This window comes from Globicephala melas, chromosome 17 (assembly GCF_963455315.2).
Source record: "Globicephala melas chromosome 17, mGloMel1.2, whole genome shotgun sequence".
Classification (NCBI taxonomy): domain Eukaryota; kingdom Metazoa; phylum Chordata; class Mammalia; order Artiodactyla; family Delphinidae; genus Globicephala; species Globicephala melas.
This window is the reverse complement of record NC_083330.1, coordinates 4,553,352-4,566,718: the sequence shown is the minus strand read 5'-3', so window position 1 is coordinate 4,566,718 and position 13,367 is coordinate 4,553,352. Positions and strand designations below refer to the sequence as shown.

At 42.6% G+C, this 13,367-nt stretch overlaps 1 protein-coding gene across 7 annotated transcripts in view; it reads right to left on the bottom strand.

The window, feature by feature from the left end:
• Positions 1-13,367, bottom strand: part of LYN (LYN proto-oncogene, Src family tyrosine kinase) — a 111,868-nt gene that overhangs the window by 57,357 nt on the left and 41,144 nt on the right. The gene's annotated exons all lie outside the window — the stretch shown is intronic.

Below are 13,367 nucleotides of genomic sequence, written 5' to 3'. Positions count from 1 at the left end.
GCAGAGGGCACAGAATCTGGCTCTAACCAAAAGCGGCTTGGGGCCTGGGGCAATGGAGGTGGGCTTCACCGAGACTGGAAATAATAGAGGCAGCACAGGTACGGAGAGAAGATGCTTGCAGGAACACCCAAACCATCACATCCTGTACGCCTCTCAGTGAGACTAGTGAGCCTGGAAACCAGGAGAGATGTCCGAGCCAGAGGCACAAAAGGGTACCATCAGCAAGCCTAAGGCTTCAGGGAAGAATCCCGACGGGGCGGGGTGGGGGGGGGAGCTTGTGCGGGCAACCAGACAGGCGGAGCCACCCCTCTAAATGCTACACTCTTATTCGTCTGTTCAGTTAACACTAGCATGTGTAGAGCGCCACCCAAAGCATCCAAAGATGATTTTAAAACTGAAATCGGGTATGAATATTGCCGCACAGTACAGCCTCATGGTCAAATTTATACATTGAAAACAAAACAAAATCTCTTATGAGCTCCATTAGAAGGTCTTAGAGGGCAGCGTTCCCAAACGTGAAGGCACACCAGAATCGTCGAGGCTCCCAGAACAGATTCCCTGGACACAGTCCAGGAAGTTCTCCTGGGCCCGCGGAGGGGGGCGAGGGGCGGGTGCTCCCCAGTGATCTGTGCCATTCTGAAACACTACCAAGGCGGACCCCTGCCTAGAACTTTAGAGGACGATAGACGGATGGTTCCGCGTGGGGAAGGCGGGCGGTGGGAATTCGGAATACCTCCTGTTGTACAGAGAAACCTCAGGGGCTCTTCTCTGAACTGTCATCCTCTCTGCACTGTCGCCCTAGCTCATCCTGCATTTGGTCCTGCAGGCTTCCAGGAGGTCTGCGACCTTCACCTTGTTTATCATTTCATTGGTTGGCGTAGGAAGCCTCTAAGGACAGTCACACCCCTTTCGGAAACTAGCGAGCTGTAGTTCCCAAAATAAAGGGGAAGCAAGTACTCCTCTGACTCAAAATAGGACAGTTTTTTGTTTTTTTTTCATTTGCTAAAGCTTCTGAAATGGAGATGGGTTTTCTAGTGGATCTGTAAACAAACAGGGGAGTTCTTTTCGGACCAGTCCCACCCTCATCCTCCAAAGCAGCTGTGTTTAAATCATCCGCATTAAAACGGTGATGCCTGAAAGAGGGAACTCGGTAGCGGAAAAGGCCACCCCGCGCGGACCCCCGATTGCGCCCCGAGCTTCGAGAGGAGGAGTCCGGCGGATCCCCGGGACGCACGCGCGCCCGGCCCGGGCAGCCCGGCTTTCCCCGCGCCCGCTTTTCCACTCTCTTTTTTCCAGATCTGGACCCAAATGTTACCTCCCCAACAGGTCTTCCCAGCCACCCTACTGAAAAGGTCACCCCTCTGCCCACTCCTCACGCTTTACTGCCATGTGCCTGCTCAGAGCAGGTGCTCCGAGGGTTCACGGGAGGAATGGAGGGACCAACAAGCACTCGGGGCTTCCAGCATGCTCATCCCAACCGCTCCTGCTCAAGGTGGGCGAGGAAAAGGAAAGGAGGCGCCCCCGCCCTGGCCGTTGTGTTCTTATTAGAGACAGAGGGACAGAGACCTCTAGCACTAACTTCTAGTTTATAGGGAACACAGAGGTTAGAGGAACAAAACGATCAGACAAATCCACGATGTGCCAGAAGCTGGGCGCCTCAAAAAGGACAGGGGAGGGGCTTCCCTGGTGGCGCAGTGGTTGAGAGTCCGCCTGCCGATGCAGGGGACACGGGTTCGTGCCCCGGTCCGGGAAGATCCCACACGCCGCGGAGCGGCTGGGCCCGTGAGCCATGGCCGCTGAGCCTGCGCGTCCGGAGCCTGTGCTCCGCAACGGGAAAGGCCACAACAGTGAGAGGCCCGCATATGGCAAAAAAAAAAAAAAAAGGACAAGGGAGGAGAAGGGGCGGAGCTCTATCTTGAATGAGCTTTGAATGAATGGGGGGAGGGGGGAGGACACGTGGCTGGGTCCTTGGGGAAACCTGAATACGTGTGAACGTGATCATGGGCAACTGCGCGCTTTAAAGGCATGATGACGGTACTGCGGTCACGCAGGAGAAGGTCCACATCAGAGGAGATGCGCGCAAGGCGGGTAGGGATGCAAGCTCAGGGTATCTGCAACTTTTCAACACTTCCGCCAAAATGAAAAAGAGAAAGGGGGCCAGGGGAACAAGAGGAGGGGACAGATGTGGCAAAACAGTAAAAAAAAAAAATTAGTGAATCTAGGTGAGGGTATTCTTTCTTTTCTGTAGATTCGAAATTTTCAAACTAAAAAGTCGGATAAGGGAGAAAATAGGAGGATGGTACGAACAACTTTATGAAAAAAAATTTTTTTCCAAAATATTAGGAACCCCTGTAGCGTGTATGTGTGCGCGCACGCGTCTGCGTGTGAAGGCAGGAGATGAGATTAGAAAAGCGCTTTGTGGGTCTTCGTTACAGCGCGCAGAGCGAGGAATCGGTGACCCAGACCTCTGAAGGGGTGATGGCGATTGTCCGAGGGCCCGCTCCGTGGGAAGAAAGACGGAGAATGAAGATAAAAAGCAGGTGGATGTGTGAGGCGGTGATATAATCTGCAGATTATCGTTTATTTACGCTTATGTCATGATTTCCCCTCCCCCATCACATGGATAATTGAGAACCAGAAGTACGTACTGTAGAGGAAGACCCTAACCCACTAGCACTGAGCTTTGAGTTTGGGTCCCTGCAATTCAAACACTCCAGCAAAAAAGCTCAGAGAGCATCTTGCTGCGTCAGGGGATACACACCACCAGCTCACACCAGGTCCTCGATTCTTTTCACTGTACAAAGGTACCAGAAGAGCACAAAACACATGCACCCCCAACAAAAACTGAGAGCACAGTTATGTGTTTGCAGGTGACAGGAGCTACGCTTTACAATGATTCACACCTTAGTATTTTTCAATTAAACATTTGTAATTTTCTGAGCATCTCATTTAATCCTCGAAGAAACCCCATGACCCAGGTATTATTAACCCCACTTTACAGAGGAGTAAACTGAGCCTTGCAGAGGTTAAATGGCTGGCCTAAAGTCATTGCACAAGTGAATGGTGGACTCACATAGTTTTAGCCTAAAGTCTGTGCTTTTTCTTTTTTTTTTTAAATTACCATGTTGCCAAACAATGGCTATTTTGAAACAGGCATTTTATCTCCTTATTAATAATACTAAAGAGATTGCTGTTATAGCCTCTTCTTTCTCAAAAGGATCTGAAATGCTTTTACAAAAAGTGAGTTTAATAAACTGGAAACAGAGAACTCGAGGCAAGGAGCAGAGGAGGATGCAAATGCGGAAGCAGGTGGGCACCAGCTTTGCGGGGTAGCAGGCTTCCTGGCAGGAGGAACCAGAGGAAAGCCCGCATCATCGTGCTTACACCAGGGAAAGGGGAAGCTGACCTGCCTCACCAGACGGGGCGGCCCCGGCATGAGAATTCTAAAGTCGTGTATGAGGGGCTTTACATAAAGTGCTGTGGACGATGTAGATGACAACGTCTTCAATTTTTTTGTTTGTTTGTTTAACAGTAAATGAAGGCACATTTTACATGTGGAGACTTTGAGTTACTCATAATAACACCTGAGTGTCTGACATGCAAATACAACCCTGGGATGTTCACACATAAGCCCGAGTAGGTGATCTAGTGAGACAGAGACAGTGGGCAACCCTCTGTCACAAAGGGAATGTGAACGAATGTTCATATCAGTCTTATGTATACTACAGAGACGAGGTGTCCATCAATAGGGGCGAGTCCATTAAATGAGACCAAACTGACATATTATGAGACTGAAGTGGGGTAAAAAGAGAGATTTGTATAATTTGGATGTTCTTGACCACCAATCATTATTGACTGGAAAAAAATCATATATATCAATCAATTTATATAACCAATCAGTATATACACATATATACGCACACACACATACCCATATATATTGAATGTCCACAGAAAAAAGCCTGAAAGGATACCCACTACTGTGTTGGTTGGGTTCTGAAGCCCACTTGTAAGGTGCACAATCGTATACAGAAATTTTCTCTTAAAAATTCCTAAGGAAGACACCACAATTTGCAAAATATTTTGGAGTAAAGGACTGTGAAGTTGGATTGCTAAACTCAGATCCTGGGTCCCTCAATTATTAACTGTGTGAACCTGGGCAAGTGGCCTAACCTCTATGCTTCAGTTTCCTTCTGAAGAAATGGAGATAACTTCATTGAGCTCATTAGGTTGTTATGAGGATTAGATGAGTTAAATCAGTTAATATTTGTAAAGTGCTTAGAAGTATACTTAAAGCAGCACACAGTAAGAGCTAGATAGATCTTTGTTAACTACATAAACAAATGTGGTCCAAATGCCAGTCTTCCCTCCAACATTGGAAGAGAAACAATCCCATGATGAGAAGCACAAGGAAGCCCCACCTCACCCCAAACAGGGAACGGCAGAAGCACATCTCCCATCTCAGCCTCAGGCTGACACATGGGCCATTTGCATTTTCTCCCTCTCTGGCCCCTCCCCTCTTTGGGGCAAGGCACCCTATATGCCATGTTACTCTGCTGTCCACTTTTATAACATGATGACCTGAATGTAAATGTGTGTATTACTCTGTCATTAAGGAAGAAGCGAAGGAATTGTGTAGTGAAAGTGGTTCCTGAGTTTGGATTTGTATAATATACATTTTGGGTAATATTTTGTTATTCATCGTAAGTTTCACAAGTTTAAAAGATATTCCATCATGTCTATTTCAACCTGAAGTCCATACAAATTCACCTCCCTCTCGGCTATACAAAGATTTTTAAATCACCGATTTCTCATATTCTGAGAGCTTAAAGAAATCAAAAACAGGAAATTGGATGCCACTTCCCCTATAAAATCTGAATCCACGTTTTAACAGCTATTTCACACAATCCTAGACCTTAAAATTTAAAAACAAAGGTACTAGACTATAACCCCCGAGAACCTAAATTTCTTGCCTTTACAAAGTGCTACAAAAGAAAGTGTTTTTGTTTTTATTTTTATTACGACTCATGCGTTTTGTTTTTTGACGACTGATGCATTTTCTGCCTTTATCCTAGCAGCCAAAAAGAAATTTAAAACATTTTTTTTCCACTTCACTGCAACTTCCCAAGCTGAGTTTGTAAATTTGCATTGCGTTTTCCCAGCAGCAAGTGAATGACTCATCCACAGGCTCTGAAGTATCCATCCTGTCACCGCCCTTCTCTTGCCTGACCTTGCAACATCAAGCGGTCGTGTTCTGGAGTAACGAGAAACATCTCTAGGGTAGGAGACAGGCGGCGCGCGGGAAAAAAAGAGAAGGAGGTGGAATTGCTTGCTCTGAGCCTGGCACAGCGCATACCAGGATGCTACTCCGATAGATGGACCTGTGCCCGGTGATCAAAGGTCCCCGTTAAAGTGGACCTTGGCCCATCGGCCTTGAAGCTGCACTTCTATCCACCCAAGCCTCTTGCATGACTGTGGAGCGAGCTCATCCCCAAAAGAGTTTTCTGAGTTAGGGGGCCTAGAAAGAGACAGGAAGCCCCAAGGCCGTGGAGATGGGTGGTAACGATCCCCCAGACAAAAGTGGCCTTGAGCTTCCAAAGTAGGTTGAGTTGGTTCAAGGGTCGTTCACAGGGACTCGTCCTAAAACAGTTCTCATCCATGCAGTCTGCAACCAGTTGCATGACTCAAGAGATGTACTTCGCCCACCCAAAAAGAAACCCTTTAGACACCCTTTGATTGTTTTCCTTCTTACTTTACTTTCAAGGATGAGACTTTGGAGGCTTTTTTGGGGAAGCAAAGTCCACGGAGGAGTTGCGATGTTTCCTCCAAACTACTTATCAGAAAGGAAAGGGGTCAGAAAGGACTCACAGGTGTCCGTGGGAGGGCAGAAGAGGAGAGAGTGCCAGAATTAATTCCACGACCAATGCCATCAACTCCAACCTAAGTAGTTGTCTTTTTTTTTTTGTCAATTTTCCTAAATTCCTTTTGCAAGAGATAGAATTGAAAAGGGTATAGCCAGACTCTCTTTACTTAGGCAACTAAGGTTTTTGTTTCTTATACACCATGGTAATCATTTTCATACATTCTTGATATTTTTCCTCAATAAAATCACCCAGAAAGCCATTGTCAACACAGTTGGAAAGCTGGTAACCCAGGTCCACCTGGCTCCAGAGCCTGGCTTTCTTTTTTTTTTTTTTTTAAAGGAATTTTGCCTTTTTTAAAAAAATTTTATTTATTTATTTTTGGCTGTGTTGGGTCTTCGTTTCTGTGTGAGGGCTTTCTCCAGCTGCGGCGAGCAGGGGCCACTCTTCATCACGGTGCGCGGGCCTCTCACTATCGCGCCCTCTCTTGTTGCGGAGCACGGGCTCCAGAGGCGCAGAGCCTGGCTTTCTTACTTGACCAGCCTCTACTATAAAGCCCTCCCTAAGGTCTAAATACCTTACGAAACAAGAACACTGTCTTGGGGCAACTAAGTCAACGTCATTTCGGTACTTGGCAATCCCCAGCTCCCAGTTCTCCTTGAGGTTCCATACCAAGAGCAAGGCTTTGACCACTTGGCCCACAGAGCTGCTCCTGTGGCGTGAATTTCACCTCTAGTCTGTGACTAAGTTTGAGCCATCGGGCTCCCCCTTGAAGGAAGGGCGATGTGATTTAAAAGAAGTACTCTTGATTTACAAGAATGAGAAACAGGAGTCTGAAGAGGAGAGCACTGGAAAGACTAGGACTGGTATTGAATCAGTGTCCAAGGGGGCAGCCACCCCCCATCCACGTTTTTTTTTTAACTGAGCATCTCTGGCTTTCTTGCTTCTATGTCATTTCTTTATTACTATTTTTTTTTTTTTTTTTTGCGGTACGCGGGCCTCTCACTGTTGTGGTCTCTCCTGTTGCGGAGCACAGGCTCCGGACGCGCAGGCTCAGCGGCCATGGCTCACGGGCCCAGCCGCTCCGCGGCATGTGGGATCTTCCCGGACCGGGGCACGAACCCGCGTCCCCCGCATCAGCAGGCGGACTCTCAACCACTGCGCCACCAGGAAAGCCCTCTTTATTACTATTATTATTATTTAATTAATTTGTATTGGAGTATAGCTGGTTTACAATGTTGTGTTAGTTTCAGGGGTACAGCAAAGTGAATCAGTTATTCATATACATATATCCACTCTTTTTTAAATTCTTTTCCCATATGGGTCGTCACAGAGTATTGAGTAGAGTTCCCTGTGCTCTACAGTAGGTCCTTATTAGCTGTCTGTTTTATATATAGTAGTGTGTATACGTCAATCCCAATCTCCCAGTTTTTCCCTCCCACCTTACTCCCTGGTAACTGTAAGTTTGTTTTCTATGTAGGAAACATCCACTTTTCCTATTAAGAACCAGCTGGGTAAGGGGGTGGGGTGGGAAGTGGCTTTAAGACTATCTAGATGGTTCCAGGTCCCCTCCCTGCTTTGGGTCTCCCACACGGTGGAGCATGAAGGAAAGGAGGTGTCAAGACAAGCCTCCCCTCACTCAGCCTGTTGAAGGTTTGAAGGAGATCCAGGTGTTTCCGACTGTCCTAATGTGATCCATTTGCTTGGGGGGCGGGTGTCAGTGTAACATTCCCCCCAGTCAGCAGTGCCGGTCCTATTAGCAGGCACACCAAGAACATGGAAAGAATCTATGGCTTCTCTCTCCTCAAGTAACACAAGAGAAACCTGCATCTACCTACATCTTGGAAAGGAGCAGAAGAAATGTGAAGGACCAAGCTCTTCTCTTAAAGGAATAGAGTCGTGATGGAAAAGAGACTATTTAAAATGGAAAAGATCGGAACCCACTTGGCAAACTGAAGGCCATTTTTCCACCTGCTGCTACTCAGAGCACTGGAGAGAGAAGAGTTAGACAATGTGAAGCTTGCTTTCTTGCTTTCTTTGCACAGCTGAATTGTAACTGTAAAGTCTGCATGCCTGCTACACACAAGATGCAGTAGGTTCTGGAATTAGATAGTGGTGATGGTGTTACAACTCATGGATACACTGAAGACCACTCAATTGCACACCTTAAAAGGGTAAATTGATGGTATCTGAAGTGTATCAATAAAGAATTAATTTAAAAAAGTTCCCCCCCCAACCGGAAATGAGAGATCCACTGCAGTATGGCTGATTTCTTCTTCATTAACTTTTCTTTATGCCTTTGTGATCAAAATCTGATACATTTTAATTTATCTCGTGTTTGCTGATGTCTTTATCTGGTTTGAAACCATTTCTTTATTATGTGCTTTAAGACACAGGCACGGCTGCAGGAAGACCCAGGGGTTAGGAATGAACTATAACATGAATGTGCAGCATAAAAATGTAAAGCTAACCTGACACGAAGATATTTTGAAATAATGATGCGTAAATACAGCAACTTGACTGCGTTTATTAGAACTTTAATAAACCAGTACAGTTTTAATCACTACATGTATTAGTATAAGTCCAGAAAAGAAGTGCAAGACAACTCCAGAGATAGATGAGGTTCAAACACCTGGAGGTTTGGCATCCAGGACAGAGAAAGTGGAAGAGTAACTCAGCTCTTGCCTGGAAGAGAGAGTGGAGAGGTCACGAGAAGTGCAGGGAAGTTAGGAGTTGGGACACCTGACTGCTGGGTCCAGCCTGGACTGTCCTATAATGATTGACAAAACCACTCCCGTCTCTGGCCTCTAACCTCCTCACCATGAAATGAAATTGCTGGGCCTGGCGGGAGAGAGTAAGTGACAGTCTTCACCTTGACAACACTTATCAAGGTCTTTAAAATGTATCCACTTCCCAACAAATCCTCACCTCCATAAATAAGTGATTTCTAAGAAAATAACTGGGCAGTTACACAAAGCTCTGTAGAAAAGGATTTTTATTGTGAGACTGTTTGTAATACCATCCAATTAGAAATAGAATTGCTTGACATGGAAGCGACCTAAATGTCCATCGACAGACAAATGGATAAAGAAGATGTGGTACGTGTAAACAATGGGCTACTACTCAGCCTTAAAAAAGAAGGAAATAATGTCACTTGCAGTATGGAGAGATGATCATACTAAGTGGAGTAAGTCAGACAGAGAAAGACAAATAGCATATGATATCGCTTATATGTGGAATCTTTAAAAAATGATACAAATGAACTTATTTACAAAACAGACTCACAGACTTAGAATACAAACTTATGGTCACCAAAGGGGAAAGGCTGGGGGAAGATAAATTAGGAGTTTGGAAGTAACATATACACACTACTATTTATAAGATAGATAACCAACAAGGACCTACTGTATAGCACAGGGAACTATACTCAATATTTTTTAATAAGCTATAATGGAAGAGAATGTAAAAAAAAAGAATATATGTATATATATATACATATATATATATATATATACACACCTGAAACTAACACAACATTGTAAACCAACTGTACTTCAATTAAAAGAAATAAATTAAAAAAAGAAAAAATAGACTTGTTTGCCAAATAATAGGTCATTGGTTAAATAAAGGTAGAACAGTTCTCGAAATTCATTTCACCCAAAGCCAGTTTTCTGAGGATTTTCATTTTACAAGATGATCAGTTTATCAAAATTTGTATCTTTTAACTATTTGTGAGGTGTATATAATTTGATGGGATGTTTTAACAGCTTAGTTTACTGACGGTTTGTGTTAGTTTTCATCAGCTTAAGGGTATAACAATTCTTATCAAATGTAATTGTTTTAAAAGCTTTTGAAGATTTCTATGATGCTTTTTTTTAACATCTTTATTGGAGTATAATTGCTTTACAAGGGTGTGTTAGTTTCTGCTGTACAACAAAGTGAATCAGCTATACATATACATACATCCCCATATCCCCTCCCTCTTGCGTCTCCCTCCCACCCTCCCTATCCCACCCCTCTAGGTGGTCACAAAGCACAAGCTGATCTCCCTGTGCTATGTGGCTGCTTCCCACTAGCTATCTATTTTACATTTGGTAGTGTGTATATGTCAATGCTACTCTCTCACTTCGTCTCAGCTTACCTTCCCCCTCCCCGTGTCCTCAAGTCTATTCTCTTTGTCTGTGTCTTTATTACTGTCCTGCCCCTAGGTTCATCAGAACCTTTTTTTTCAGATTCCATATATATGTGTTAGCGTACGGTATTGGTTTGTCTCTTTCTGACTTACTTTACTCTGTATGACAGACTCTAGGTCCATCTATGATGCTTTTTTAAGGAATGCTCTATTTTTAGAAACTAAGGATAGTTGAGTCTTCTTAGAACTATATTAGCCTTAGTTATTAGTAATTAGTAGCCTAATTATTAAGAATAATTATGAGATAACCGGAGAAATTTGATCATTTACTGAATATTTGATAACAGTAGGAATTATTGTTACGTTTAATAATTGTATTAAATTTATGTTGAAAAATGATTCTCTATCTTTTAGAAATGAAATTAAAATGTTTATGGATGTAATTTTAGAAATAGTAACTAGTAGCTTAAATGTAATAGGAGATATGTTTGTTTCTGTAGTTTCCTAGTTCATTTCTTAACTTTATCTTTACATTTTTAGGATTTTAAGCTAATTTCCAAAAATTCTTTGACCCTAGTAACATGTTTTTGGTTATGTTTGAGGCTCAAGTCTTCTGCTTCTTTCTAGAAATTCCTCTACACACCTTCACTTCCTTTCCGCATCTCAAAGCTGTCCCGTCCTTTCATATCAAATGATTTTACAAACAGCGGACAGATCAACACAGCTTCATTTCTCCATAGGATCCAGAGGTTTAGCAGCTATATGTGTTGGGAATGTTTGATCACTTCCAATTTCTTTCTGATGCTTCTAAATTTAAACTTAAACTTAAATTAAAATTGTAGTTTAATTGCACAACGCTCATACTTGATATGCCATTTGAAGAACTAGCAGGAGAACATTAAAAATGTATAAAGTTTCCTTAAAAAATAGAAATAATATTCAAGTAGTTAAAAGAAACACATCTTCTGGTAAATTGAAACATTTGATAAATTCATCAAATTGGCCTTTAGGCAATTGGCCTTTGTAAAATTGATCTAGAAGATGATACCTCAACACGAAAGAGTACTAGTGGTCACTAAAATACTGTACATTATATTTGTTGACATAAAAAGATAGTCACAATATATTTAAGCTAAAAAACAATACATATAGCATAATACCATTTTTGTGAGGGGAAAAGATATAAATAGGCAGGAAAAGAGTCTAGGAAGAAAAATCCTAAAATATCACAATGTTCATCTACAGGTGATGGGCTACAGGTATTTTGGGGTTTGCCCTTTTCATCTTCCTATCATATATATATCTGTGAATAGGAAATTATATATATACATTATATATATTTGGATATATACAATTATATATATATACACATTTTATATACATATATATAATTTCTTATTCACGGATATATATATGTATACACACACATATCAGAGTCTGGAGGACCTTAGGTCCCATTATTATATAAGGGTAATTAATTACCCTTATTCTAAAATTTTAAAAGATGTTTTTCATTTTGTGTAACTTATATATATGTATATATAACACACACATATATACGTGTCTTTATTATATATATATGTATATATATAAAACGTAATACACACACACATACATAAACTTGTACAAAAATGGATAAAAATTTTAAGACAAGAGAATCTGAACCCATGGCCTAAGGTCCTTCAAGCCCTGTTAATCTGTGAGAGTAAAGAATCTGGGGAGGATGTAGCTGGAGCCGTCAACTTTGCTAAGATTGCTAGGAAAAGAAATGTCAATCATGAAGACGGTTACAGACCTCAGGAAAACGGCTCAGTGTCCAGGAGATGCAGCCAAGTGCGCTCTGGGTGGAAGCAAGGGCCTGCTGGCTGACTCAGGAGATAACAAGCACTCAGGTCCCCAGGTGTACAGAAGAGGCAGGTTCAGTTGATACCTACAAGCCCCCTTCTCTTTGACTCCAAGAAAGTTGGAAGGTCGTGCCCAGATCCATGATGGGAATGAGGTGAGGGGCAGGGAAGGAGCTGGTGAGGCTGGGGGAAGGCTAGGGGCTGAACTGTAAGAGAGGAGGCCAGGGTCCTGACGCTCTCATGACAACAAATACACCAACGATGCAGTGACGCCCCCGGAATCGATGTGCACAAAGCCGATCCCCATTTGCATAACTCTTAGTTGAGCAACTTCACACAGAGGAAGACACGGGGGATTGATGAAACAAGCAGGGGATTTTTGGTTTTGTTTCTCTTAAAAATAAAAGGGAACACTATGAAAACAAGATGAGCTCATGGAAACTTAGGTATCACAGGGAAAGGTATCATTCAAAGGACTAGAAGAGGAAATTCAAAGCAGAGTCTGAATTATGTACTACAACCCAAGAAGTGGAAGAAACATCAACTCTGTTTCTAGCTTCAGATTTTTATAATCAATGATCCAGCCACCTATCTTTAGAAGTATATAAAATGATATATTTAAATTTTACTTTAAGAGGTCAGTCAGGTTTACATAAATAGATTTAACAAAAAATAGAAACGATTATGAAATTGAGAAAAAGTGAAACTAAGCCCAAGACAGCGAAAAGAAGCTGAAGGTTATCTCTTACCATAAGTTTCTGCACAATTGTTAGATACAGACCACAAGTCTCCAGAAGTTTAGGTTTTCTAGAGGCTAAACCGAAGATGAAGACATGCCGTGGATACATCTGCTTCCCTGCAACGGGCTTTCTCAGCCTCAGTACTATTGACATTTTGAGTCAAAAAATTATTTGTTGTGAGGTTTGTCCAGTGCACTGTGGGGTAGTTAGCAGTATCCTTGGCTTCTACCCACAAGATACCAGGTATGACAACAGAAATGTCTCCAGACATTGCCAAATGTCCCCGATGAAAGCTGCGTGGCAGGAAACCTGATGTTTCAATAACTGGTAATGATCCTAAGTATAGATATTTTCTGTTACAGAGTGGGGCAGAACAATATGCTTTGTCATCAGTGAAAGGTAGGTTTACTATTCCGTTATAAAATGTAAAGGGCATAGCCAGAACTCTTGTTCAATAGATGTCTGCCACTCTGCTTACACACACAGAAAGATACAGACTCACAAAGACACACGCACACAGACCTGGTGTTTGTCGGACTAGACCCAGAAACTTTCTATGAGAAAATCATCACCCTGACGCTATACTTAAATACAGACAAACTAGTCTCATGAGATAAAGCTAGAAGAAACAGTAAGAACGATCTATTCTACCCACCCCCTCTTACGAAGAAACTAAGACTCAAGGAAGTCAAACCAAGATTAGTTACTAATAGATTTTATTTTCACTGAAGGGAACAAAAATAAACCCTCATTTAAAAGGATAGTAAACAGAATAAAGAGTCCAGAAATA